General features: G+C 48.3%; 1 protein-coding gene across 1 annotated transcript in view; it reads right to left on the reverse strand.

Moving 5' to 3' along the window:
- poln (polymerase (DNA directed) nu) overlaps nucleotides 1-12,477 on the reverse strand; it is a 278,171-nt gene that overhangs the window by 132,048 nt on the left and 133,646 nt on the right. The gene's annotated exons all lie outside the window — the stretch shown is intronic.

The following is a 12,477-nucleotide window of genomic DNA, read 5'->3' on the forward strand; positions in this document are numbered from 1 at the left end:
GATCCTCATCTACCAATTTAACAGAATCGCGACTAACAGGGGAGTTTTATTCGTTATTAAATTTACTCGCAGAATGTTGGTTGGGTCAGGAAAGTGGACTGGAGGCCACATGCAAATCAGCCATGATCCCATCAAACAATGGAGCACACTTGATTGGCTGCACAGCCTACTCCTGTCCGAAACCATTTGTTGGTACCTCCGTCCCCAATAACGATGCAGCTGAAGAAGTTAATGCAAATGACATATTTGAAGTGCTTAGTAATCATGTTCACTGAGAAAAGCAACTACGACCTTCATTGAGGAGATCTTGACCATCACAGATGACAATCTTCAGAAAATTTGATCTGTTTCATTGGATAACAGAACCCTGGCAGGCTTCAGGACCAGGCCTACCCCAACAAAACAAAATCAACACCAAGAAGCAAAGGAGTCTTGGACTTAAGACAGACACAGCACCGAGGCCACTGTTGCTTCTGAGCTCGTGACCCCAAAATCTCATGTCCTTACCCCTTCTGGATTAGGGGGGTGGTGGTGAGTGGGGGTGATGAGAGTTACTACCCACAGTTTGGGAAATCCTGCGCTATATTTCCTCGTCAGGATGGTGAGTGGCTTGGAGGGGAAATTGCAGGATACCTTGCATCAGCTGCCTTTGTCGTCTCGATGGTGAGTATACAGGTTTGGAAGGTGATGTTGAGAGAACAGAGAGACAGTTGACTCCATGGCATCTTGAAGTATCAAGAAGAACCCAGCTCAGCAGCTGCATGGGAATGTTCTTATGGCTCAGTGGTTGGCACTGCTGCCTCTCAGTGCCAGGGACCAAGGTTCGATTCTAGCTTCGAGCAGCTGTCTGTGTTGGGTTTGCACAATCATCTGGATTTCCTCCCGGTTTCCTCCGACAGTGTAAAGATATGCAGGTTAAGTGGATCGGCCATGCTACATTGTCCTGTGATGTGCAGGCTTCGTGGGTTAGCCATGGTCAATATGGGAATAGGTTAACAGTCCGGGTGGGATGCTCTGTGGAGGGTCTGTGCAGATATAATGGGCCAAGTGGCCTCTCTCTGCACTGTTGAGATTCTATGATTATTTCCAGATGATCATCCAGCCTTGTCCCATTCCAACTTGGTCAGAAGTCACACAACACCAGGTGTGGGCGGCACGGTGGCACAATGGTTAGCACTGCTGCCTCATAGCGCTAGAAACCCGCGTTCAATTCCCACCTCAGGCAACTGACTGTGTGGAGTTTGCACGTTCTCCCCGTGTCTGTGTGGGTTTCCTCCGGGTGCTCTGGTTTCCTCCCACAGTCCAAAGATGTGCAGGTTAGGTGACTTGGCCATGCTAAATTGCCCATAGTGTTAGGTGTAGGGTAATGGGTGTGGGTGGGTTGCGCTTCGGCGGGTCGGTGTGGACTTGTTGGGCCAAAGGGCCTGTTTCCACACTGTAAGTAATCTAATCTAAAAAATAATTCAGCAGACACCTTCAACTGGCAAAGGGGCAGTGCTCCAAGAGCTTGTGATTTCACATAAACCTGTTGGACTATAACCTGGTGTCATGTGACCTCTGACCTTGTCCTCCCCAGTCCACCCCCACGACATGCTGACTTGGGCCCACACCACTGTTCTTTTGTCACTGCTGTGTTGAAATTCTGGGACTGCCTTCCCACCTTCGTTACGTAGGTCAGGTGGTTAAAGAAAACTAGACGGTTACCATTTTAGCACCAGTAAGATTTTCAACCTTTTCCCTCTCAGAAGGAGAGACAAAGCCAATAAAATCAAAACACTGCGGATGCTGGAAATCTGAAACAAACACAGAGAATCCTGGAGAAACTCAGCAGGTTTGGCAGTGGAGAGAGAAAAACAGAGTCAATGTTTTGAGTCCACTATGATTGTTCTTCTGAAAAGCTTTGAAGGCTTGAAAACTTTCCATTGTTTCGATCTCCACAGACACTGCCAAGACCTGCTGAGTTTCTCTAGCACATTTTGTCTTGGTCAGAAAGCCGATGTATGAAGTCCTAGGCCTTCCAGGTTGAACCCACACTTTCTGCTGCACACTGCCAGGGTGGCCCACCTGTGTAACACCAGTGGATCTTGCCGATTAAACACCAGTCTCGCTGCATTGTCACCAATGGCAGCCCACGAAACCCAGAGTCTAGATGAGAGTGGTGCTGGAAAAGCACAGCAGGTCAGGCAGCATCCGAGGAGCAGGGGCCAATGCAGCCACAGGGACAGGGGCTCCAGGGAAAATCCTTCCATACTGTGACACATACACACAACTGGTACCATTTCACCATAATTCACTGGTAGTGACTTCCATTCAATGAATGTGACTCTCGGTTTCCACCACAGCAGTTCCCATGACTGAATTCTTTCAAATGGCCCTTAACTAAAGCAGGTCCAACTAAAGCAATGGATTTGTTATTGTACTGAACTCCAACAATGGACAAAGAAAGTAATTTATTAAAATATTAATTTTCAGACAAATGATTCTAACCTCTAAAACCCATTAAGGATTTATGTTCAACCCTCTCCCGATGGTCATATTGCATTGTATATGATGGGCTGAATGGTCTCTTTCTGCACCATAACAGAATTGTGATTCAGATTACTTGCACAAGTCCACCGAACGCATCCAGCTCTATACCATTGTTCCTCTACCACCCCGAACACTGTCCCTGTCTTACCTCATCACCGTCCCTCCCTGTCCCCCATCACTGTCCCTCACTGACCCCCATCACTGTCCCTCACCGTCCCCCATCACTGTCCCCCTCCCACTCCCATCACTGTCCCTCACCGACCCCCATCACTGTCCCTCACCGACCCCCATCATTGTCCCTGTCCCAACCTCATCACTGTCCCTCTCCCACCCCCATCACTGTCCCTCACCGTCCCCCATCACTGTCCCTCTCCATCCCCCATTACTGTCCCTGTCTCACCCCCATCACTGTCCCTCTCCCACCCCCATCACTGACCTTCTCCGTCCCCCATCACCGTCCCTCTCCCACCCCCATCACTGTCCCTCTCTGTCCCCCATCACTGTCCCTCTCCCACCCCCATCACTGTCCCTCTCCCACCCCCATCACTGTCCCTCTCTGTCCCCCAGCACTGTCCCTCACCCACCCCCATTACTGACCCTCTCCCACCCTCAGTACTGTCCCTCTCTCACCCCCATCACTGTCCCTGTCCATCCCGCATCACTGTCCCTCTCCATCCCCCATTATTGTTCCTCTCCCACCCCCATCACTGTCCCTATCCAACCCCCATTACTGTTCCTCTCCGTCCCTCACCGACCTCCATCACGGACCCTCTCTCACCCCCATTTCTGTACCTCTCTCACCCCCATCACTCTCACAGTCTTACCCCATCACCGTCCCTCTCCGTCCCCCATCACTGTCCCTCACCGACCCCCATCACTGTCCCTCACCGACCCCCATCACCGTCCCTCTCCCACCACATTACTGTCCCTGTCTTACCCCTATGACTGTCCCTCTCCCACCACATCACTGTCCCTCTCCCACACCCATCACTGTCCCTCTCCCACCCCCATCACATCCCTCTCCGTCCCCCATTACTGTCCCTCTCCCACCCCTATCACTGACCCTCTCCCACCCCCATCACTGTCCCTCTCCCACCCCTATGACTGTCCCTCTCCGTCCCCCATTACTGTCCCTCTCCCACCCCGATCACTGTCCCTCTCCCACCCCATTACTGTCCCTCTCCAACCCCCATCACTGTCCCTCTCCCACCCCCATCACTGTGCCTCTCCGTCCCCCATCACTGTCCCTCACTGACCCCCATCACTGTCCCTCACTGACCCCCATCACTGTCCCTCTCTCACCCCCATCACCGTCCCTCTCCCATCACATTACTGTCCCTGTCTTACCCCATCACCGTCCCTCTCCCACTCCCATCACTGACCCTCCCCCACCCCCATCACTGTCCCTTTCCGTCCCCCATCACTGTCCCTTTCCCACCTCCATCACTGTCCCTCTCCGTCCCCCATCACTATCCCTCTCCCACCCCCATCACCGTCCCTCGCTGACCCCATCACTGTCCCTCTCCCACACCCATCACCGTCCCTCTCCGTCCCCCATCACTGTCCCTCTCCCACACCCATCACCGTCCCTCTCCGTCCTCCATCACTGTCCCTCTCTCACCCCCATCACTGTTCCTCTCCCACACCACATCACTGTCCCTCTCCCACCCCCATCACTGTCCCTCACCGTCTCCCATCACTGTCCCTCTCCCACCCCCATCACTGTCCCTCACCGTCTCCCATCACTGTCCCTCTCCCACCCCCATCACTGTCCCTCACCGTTTCCCATCACTGTCCCTCTCCCACCCCCATCACTGCCCGTCTCCCACCCCCATCACTGTCCCTCTCTCACTCCCATCACTGTCCCTCTCCGTCCGCCATCACTGCCCGTCTCCCACCCCCATCACTGTCCCTCTCCCACCCCATCACTGTCCCTCTCCCACCCCCATCACTGTCCCTCTCTCACTCCCATCACTGTCCCTCTCCGTCCGCCATCACTGTCCCTCTCCCACCCCCATCACTGTCCCTCTGCCACCCCCATCACTGTCCCTCTCCCACCCCCATCACTGTCCCTCTCCCACCCCCATCACTGTCCCTCTCCCACCCCCATCACTGTCCCTCTCCGTCCCCCATCACTGTCCCTCTCCCACCCCCATCACTGTCCCTGTCCCACCCCCATCACTGTCCCTCTCCCACCCCATCACTGTCCTTCTCTCACCCCCATCACTGTCCCTCTCCCACCCCCATCACTGTCCCTCTCCGTCCCCCATCACTGTCCCTGTCCCACCCCCATCACTGTCCCTCTCCCACCCCATCACTGTCCCTCTCTCACCCCCATCACTGTCCCTCTCCCACCCCCATCACTGTCCCTCTCCGTCCCCCATCACTGTCCCTCACCAATCCCCATCACTGTCCCTCTCCCACCCCCATCACTGTCCCTCTCCCACCCCCATCACTGACTCTGTGTTGCTCGGCTGGCCAGCAGACATCCTTTCCTGAATGAAACCCAGTTTTGTCCAGCTAAATACTGAGGAGTTAGAAGCCACTGTGATCCATTTGCCTCCACAAACTCTGATCTCTGCACACCAACTCCATCCCCCTCCCCCCTCTCCACTAACCACTGCCTGCAAGAGACACCAGCGTCCTCTTTGAGTCAGCTTCCCAATTCTCCCCTCTTCAGAGATTCCAACTTCTACCTCTGGAATAAGAGCCAGCTGAGGCCATGTCTCAGCACATCTGTTCCCAAACCCCTGGAGTCACCTTCCCCAGTGCTCTGTAACTTGTCTTCTCTGCTGTCCTTATCCTGAGTGATGCCTTTTCCCAGTCAACCATTAAACTGTTTGTTGTTGCATTGAATACATCTTAATAAGATCATCATGAATTAATAATACGATCATGTATTAGTAATTCAAACACATATTAATAAGATAAATATCAATAATGTAAACATGTATTAGTAAGATAAAACTGTATTGATAACAGCATTGCTTATTAATTATGCAAACATTTAATAACAATAAGGACGTGATTAGTTGTGCAAATTAAAGAGGAGGTCTCAGAGGAGTACACAAAGGAACTTTGAAATGGTAGCCGGCTTTGTGGATGAGAAGCAAGTGGTGAGGATGACACAAGGAACTTGCTGAGGGTTATGGACACATTAAGCAAATGCACAAAACCCTGGCAAATGGAATTCAATGTCTAAAAACGTGAGGAGCAGCACTTTGGCTGGAAGGCAGGAATAGCTGAATATTATATAAATGGTGAAAGACTGCAGAAAGCTCCACAACAGAGGGATTAGAGAGTCCGCGTCCATGAACCACAAAAAGCTAGCATCCAGGCTCGGTGGGTAATAGGGAAGGCAAATGGAATGTTGGTCTTTATTTCAAAGGTAATTGACTCGAGGGATGAGGTTGTCTCTGGCTAGGCCAGTATCTATTACCCATTCCGAGTTGTCAACCACATTGCTGTGAGTTCTTTACCACAGAGAGCTGTCAGCTGTGAGTGAGCTGGAAGGAGATCAAAGGTTATGGGAAAAGACAGGAATGTTTTACGGGTTATCAGATCAGCCATGATCTCAGTGATTTGGCCTACAAGTGACTCCAGATCCATGTCAATGTGATTGACCCCTGACCTAGACAATTAGAGATGGGCAGTGAATGCTGGTCTAGCTAAACAGCCCGTGAACAAGTTTTTAAAGACGTTGCTACATTGACAGGCTTCTCCTGACATAGGCTTCTGCACCTTTCATTGAACCAGGGTTGATCCTTCAGCTTTTCGGAGATGGTCAAACTGGAGATCTGCTGGGCCATGAGATTACAGAGAACAAGAAAATTGCGGGAACTGGGTTGGGATGCTCATTTGGAAAGCTAGTACAGGCAGGATGGACCAAATGCCTTCCATCTACACCGTAATAATCCTATGATTCTATTGTCTTGCTTTAATCAATGGAATGTAGAAAGAAGGAACTGCTAACACAGCACCTTTATCTGATTGCAGCAATACACTGTGTTTAGTTTTATTTTGGGAAGTGGTGGGGTGGAGGGGGGGCTTCGAGAAGGTGAATGACCAGGAATAGTTGATTGGAATGACAGAAAGGATGAAGGAATTGTGGTATAGACTCAGTTGGAAAAGCAGCAAACATTTGGCAGTCTTCACATTTGTGATCGAGGCAGCATTATTGGCAGAAATGAAGAATTGGGCAATACTTTGGACTGACCAAAAGAAAGATTTAAGTATTTTGGAAGGAGCATTACTTATCATTACTTATTAATACTTATGGTCAGGAACAGGCATGGAAATTGCAGACCACTCCACAATATCTGCATTATTTAAAGGTTTAGCTGACATTTTATCATCGATTGCCTGCCAAAACAGGAGAAGGAGCCATTTGTAGGATCCGACTGCCATATTTATCAACCTTGACCACAAGCACTGCTCTCCAAAGTTCTCCTTCCAATGATTCAATGTCACCAACTTTATTAAAATAATCCAATGGCCAGCCCCCTCCACTTTCAAGCATCAAATCAAAGAATATAATCTCAGGATGAGGCCATGCAGCCCTTCTAGCCTGTTCTTCTGCCATTCAATGATGCCACGCTAATCTGTAAGCTAATTCTTTACACCCATCGCTTTCCCAATGTCTATTCATATTGAGGGATAACAAACATTTATCAATCGCAGATGTAATGTTAACAATTATCCCGATGTTATGGCCCTATGTAGAAATTGTGCCAAACCTCTACCATTCCTTCCGTGTGGAAATGGTTCCCTAATGTCACTCCTGAAAGCGCGGTCTCTAATTTATTGAGTTGCTTGCCTACTAGCGCAAAACCTCTCCAACCAGAAGGAATAGTTCCTCCCAATCTACTCAATCTATTCTGCTCCCCTTACGATCTTTGATCAAATCACTTAACCTTCTAAATTCGAGGGAATCCAGCCCTAGCTCTTTTATCATCCAATATTCATTCTGGTACAACCACGCCACATTGCCCCCAAGGTCACGACCTCCTTTAGGAGAAAGTGAGGACTGCAGATGCTGGAGATCTGAGTCGAGAGTGCGGTGCTGGAAAAGCACAGCTGGTCAGGCAGCATCTGAGAAACAGGAGAATTGATGTTTCAAGCATAAGCTCAAGCTTTTGCCCGAAACGTCGATTCCCCTGCTTCTCGGATGCTGCCTGACCAGCTATGCTTTTCCCGCACCACACTCACTACCTCCTTTGTAAGGTGTGGTGCCCAGAACTGCAGATCAGGTCTACACAGGGCTTTATGCAGCTAAAACACACCTCATCTAACTGTTGATTCCTCATCCTGATTTAGACTCATTCTTTAAATCTTATCAGGAAAGTTTGGACAGGCTAGACCTGTATCCATTGGAGTTTACAAGAATGAGACATGATCTTATTGACACGTATAAGATGAGGTGCATTTTGTTTCATTCAGAAGGTTATGGATGTGGGGAACTCTCTTGCCCAAAGAGCCATGGAGACTGGGAGGTGGGGGCAGGTAGATATTTGACACACAAGGGAGACAAAGACGGTCCGGACTGGGTGTGTAGGTGGGAGAGTAGAGCTGAGGCCACAACCGGATCAGCCAGAACCTTACTGAACAGCACAGCGGCTTGAGGGACCAAATAGCCTGCTCCTGTTCCTAATTAGCCAATTTGTAAAATGAGACTGACAGTCATCCAGCAACACCAGATGGACGTGTTAATGTCAATATGCTGCTGTCCATTGTGAGAGTCAGCTTCACGTTATCATAGAATCCCTACAGTGTGGAAGTAAGCCATTTGGCCCATCAAGTCCACATTGACCTCTGAAGAGCATCCCACCCAAAACCACATCCCTGTAACCACACATTTCCCACGGCTAGCCCACACCCCCCTGAACACTATGGGCAATGTAAACGGCCAATCCACCTAATGTGCACATCTTTAGACTGTGGGAGGAAACAAGGCACCCACAGGAAACTCACACAGACACAGGGAGGATGTGCAAACTGCACACAGACAGTCACCTGAGGGTGGGATTGAACCTGGCTCCCTGAGGCAGCCATGCCATGCCATTGGGCCACCTGTGTCACACACCACTAACCATCTGTGACCAAGGTATAACAAAGCTCAGCCAAACACACAGGCCCGAAGCCTCACTGTCATCGGTCAAGTTGCTTCACTGGCCTGCTGCTGAGGGGTTATTCATTTATTGTAAACAGCTCAAGCTCCAGATCTGTTTGTAGCCGCTCAGCGTCTTGTCTGCTGAAGCAGCAGCAGCATTTCCAATGGTCATCTGCCTCACTCTTACAATGCTTCAATAATGTTATTAGGAAAAAACAGGAACTTTTCCTTTCCTTTATTACTTCCTATAACTTTTTTACAACTTGTATAACTTTATTCTTTTCCTAACTTTTTCTTTCCTTTATTCTACAATAAGCTTTTTGAAAAAAAAGGAATGTTTTCCTCTCCTTTATTCTTTCATGGGGTGTGGGCATTTCAGGCAAAGCCAGCATTTGTTGCCCACCCCGATTGCCCTTCAACTGAATAACTTGTTTGGCCATTTCACAGGACAAGTAAGAGGGGAGGTGTGACACGGTGCTCCTGTCCTAGTAATACAGAGATCCAGACTAAGGTTTCTGCAAGAAAAAAACATCGTATTCGATTGTCATAAAACCCCATTTGCTTCATGATGTCCTTTCCGGAAGGAAATCTACCATCCTCTCCCGGTCTGGCCTACATGTGACTCCAAGCCCACAATAGCTCTTAATTACCCTCTGATATGGCCTCGAGAGCCACTCAGTGCAAGGGCAATTAGGAACAGACATAAGTTGTGGTCTAGCCCACAATGCTCACATTCCATGAATGAATTTTTTAAAAAACACACTGCTGTGTGTTCGGAGTCACAGTTCAGCCAAATAAGGTGAGGAGAGCAGATTTCATTCTCTAAGGGTTGTTAGTGAACCCATTTTCACAACAATAAGTGATAGATTTACGGTCACCATTGCTGAGACTAGTTTTCAATTCCAGTTTTTTACAATCTGAGTCCTATGTCTCTATGGCTTTGAACCCAACAAAGCTTTTCATTGTATTTAGGTACATGCAACTACAATAAATCAAATCAAATCAAAAATATCACCAAGCCTTTGGGATAACTAGACCAGTAACAGAAACACTGAGTCAGCATCTTCCCTTTCATTATGCCACGTCTCTCCATGTGGATTGTGTGAAGCTTCTGTTATTGAAAGCTGCTGACCACTGGCACTCCTAATTGACAGAGTTTAAACTCATCAGACAGTATGCAGTCATGGCTGAGTATTTAAAGTATAGGATCTGAAATCCAGACACGTCTCCCCATGCAGGTTCAACATCCAAGGGGTCTTGAGGAGCAGTGGTAATGTCTCTACCTCTGGGCAGGAGGCCCAGGTTCGATTCTACCAGCTCCAGATGTGTTCAAAGCAGGTTTCTTTAAAATGATCTGAAGCACTGAGGTATTACTCAGGAGTATGGCTGAATTATTACTGCTTTATCAGAGGTGTTGTCCATTGGTTAAAGAAAGGTCCCATCTAGAATTCGAATTAGGTTTTATTGTCACACATACTCAAGTACGTGGATGCAGGAGTACAGTGAAAAGTATACAAAGTCGCCATTCCCTGTGCCATCTCAGGTACAAAGGTACCGAGGTACAAAATCCTAGGGGTGCCATGATGGCTCAGTGGTTAGCACTGCTGTCCCAGAGTCCCAGGTTCAATTCCAGCCTTGGGTGACTGTCTGTGTGGAGTTTGCACGTTCTCTCCGTGTCTGCGTGGGTTTCCTCTGGGTACTCCGGTTTCCTCCCACAGTCCAAAGATGTGCAGGTCAGGTGAATTGGCCACGCTAAGTTGCCCATAATGTTAGGTGCATTAGTCAGAGGGAAAATGGGTCTGGGTGGGTTACTCTTCTGAGTGTTGGTGTGGACTGGTTGGGCCGAAGGGCCTGTTTCCACACTGTAGGGAATTTAATCAAAGTAGAAAAATAAGGAAATAAATTTTAAAATTCAACATTAAAGCTTAGCCATTCTCGGCTCGCACTCCCCATAGGGGTTTGATCTCCTCCATGCTGGGCTCTGTCTCCTCTGGTTATTATTAAAGACTCCCGTGTGGATATTTCAAAGCAGGAGGATTTGTCCTCTGGCCCACAGACCTGCCCTTTAACCAAGGAGGAAAGAGATAAACACAGACACTCAGCCGTTCCATTGTCTATTGCAAGAACTTGCAAAATAGCTGCTGCACTTGCCCACACAACAATCACAGTACTTCAGTAACACATATGGTGTGTGGAATACTCTGTGATGTTACTGAGAGGTGTGATATATCTCACTCTAGCTTGCAGCTTCATTTCCCTTCCCTTCTGTTCACTCATTAAATTCCACCAAGCATTTGGTAAACCTTCATAATTATCCACTGCCTCTACCTGCATTTCCCGATGAACTAGCGGATAAGATGCACATCTATAATTTTAGTCATTGGTGGCATCATTATTCCTTTATCAGTTGACTCTGAACTGTCCCTGAAAAGGCCCCAGCAAGCCACTCAGTCCCGGTGTCAGTAACGCCCACATCCCAAGAAGGAATACAGAAAAGCACTTCTCACAACCAATTTCTAAATCGTGCTCCTTGAACTGTCTGGAATCTCACATGAGCCACAAAATCAGGGGACTGCAATTCGTTTCCTTTTTAAAACACGCATTATCTTTGTCAGACATTATTTATGTTGCCTCAGACTGTGACAACCTGAATTTATATAGCATTGTGAATGCCAGTTAAGTGTCCCAAGAGGTGTACAGGAAACAAAACAGACTATGTTCACATTGGAAAAGTATGGAGAGGCAGCAACATAGCTCCAGGGGGCATGACCAAAGAGGCTAGAAAGAGATATGGACTACTTCACAGAGTGGGCAAGTAATTGGCAGATGGAATATAATATGGAGAAATATCTATTTACGGCAGAGATTACCAATGTCTTGGGAAGAGACATTGCACAGTTTAGACCTATACTCTGGCGAGTTTAGAATAATAAGAGGAGATATCGTTGAGGTATATTCAGTGCTAAAGGGGATTGAGAAAGTAGACGTAGAGAGCATGCTTCCTCGTGTGGGGCAACCCACAATGAGAGGCCACAGTTTTGGGATAAGGGGCATAAGAATACGTTTTAGGATAAGGGATGTAAAACATAGATGAGGAGAAATTACTTCTCTTAAAGAGTTGTGAATTTGTGGAACTCACTATTCAGATTGCAGTTGATGCTGGGACATTGAGAACATTTAAGGAGCAGATCGACAGATTTGTAATCAGTAAATGGGTTGAAGGATTATGAAGAGTGGGCAGGCAAGGAGAGTTGAGGCCAAGAGATCAGATCAGCCATGATTGTATTGAATGATACAGCAGTCTCAAGGGCCTGAACTGCCTGTTCTTCATGTTCAAGAAGGAAGCTCACCATATCGTCTCTGGGGCAATTAGCAACGGGCAATAAAGGCTGATCCCTAAAGTCCAGCAAAACATCAAAAATAGAAAGAAATGGGCTGAAATGATCAGGGTGGGTTTGAGACTGCCAAAGGTTTGATTCAGCCTCGGGCAGTGGTCACACAGGGGGGAATGGAAATGCTGGGCAGCAGCAGACTGGGCAGGGGAAGATTAACAATGTCTGCCATCTTCACAGTGGGGGGGTCATCGGAAAAAAATGGCAGGACTGAATGACAGATAAACAGGCTGAAAACACAGAGCAATGGAGGAGTCAAGGAAGGTGATGATGAGGTTGAGCTGGGCGCTGCTACCAAGCACATATCTAAGCCTAGACAATCCAAACGTGCCAGTAGTGAATTCACATCCCAGCTGTAGAGAACACCGTCATCTGGGTTAGACCAGAGGGTCATGTGACTTTATTTAAGTAAGTCAGGACTATTGGGGCATCACGGTGGTTCAGTGG

This window comes from Chiloscyllium punctatum, chromosome 2 (assembly GCF_047496795.1).
Source record: "Chiloscyllium punctatum isolate Juve2018m chromosome 2, sChiPun1.3, whole genome shotgun sequence".
NCBI classification, from domain to species: Eukaryota; Metazoa; Chordata; class Chondrichthyes; order Orectolobiformes; family Hemiscylliidae; genus Chiloscyllium; species Chiloscyllium punctatum.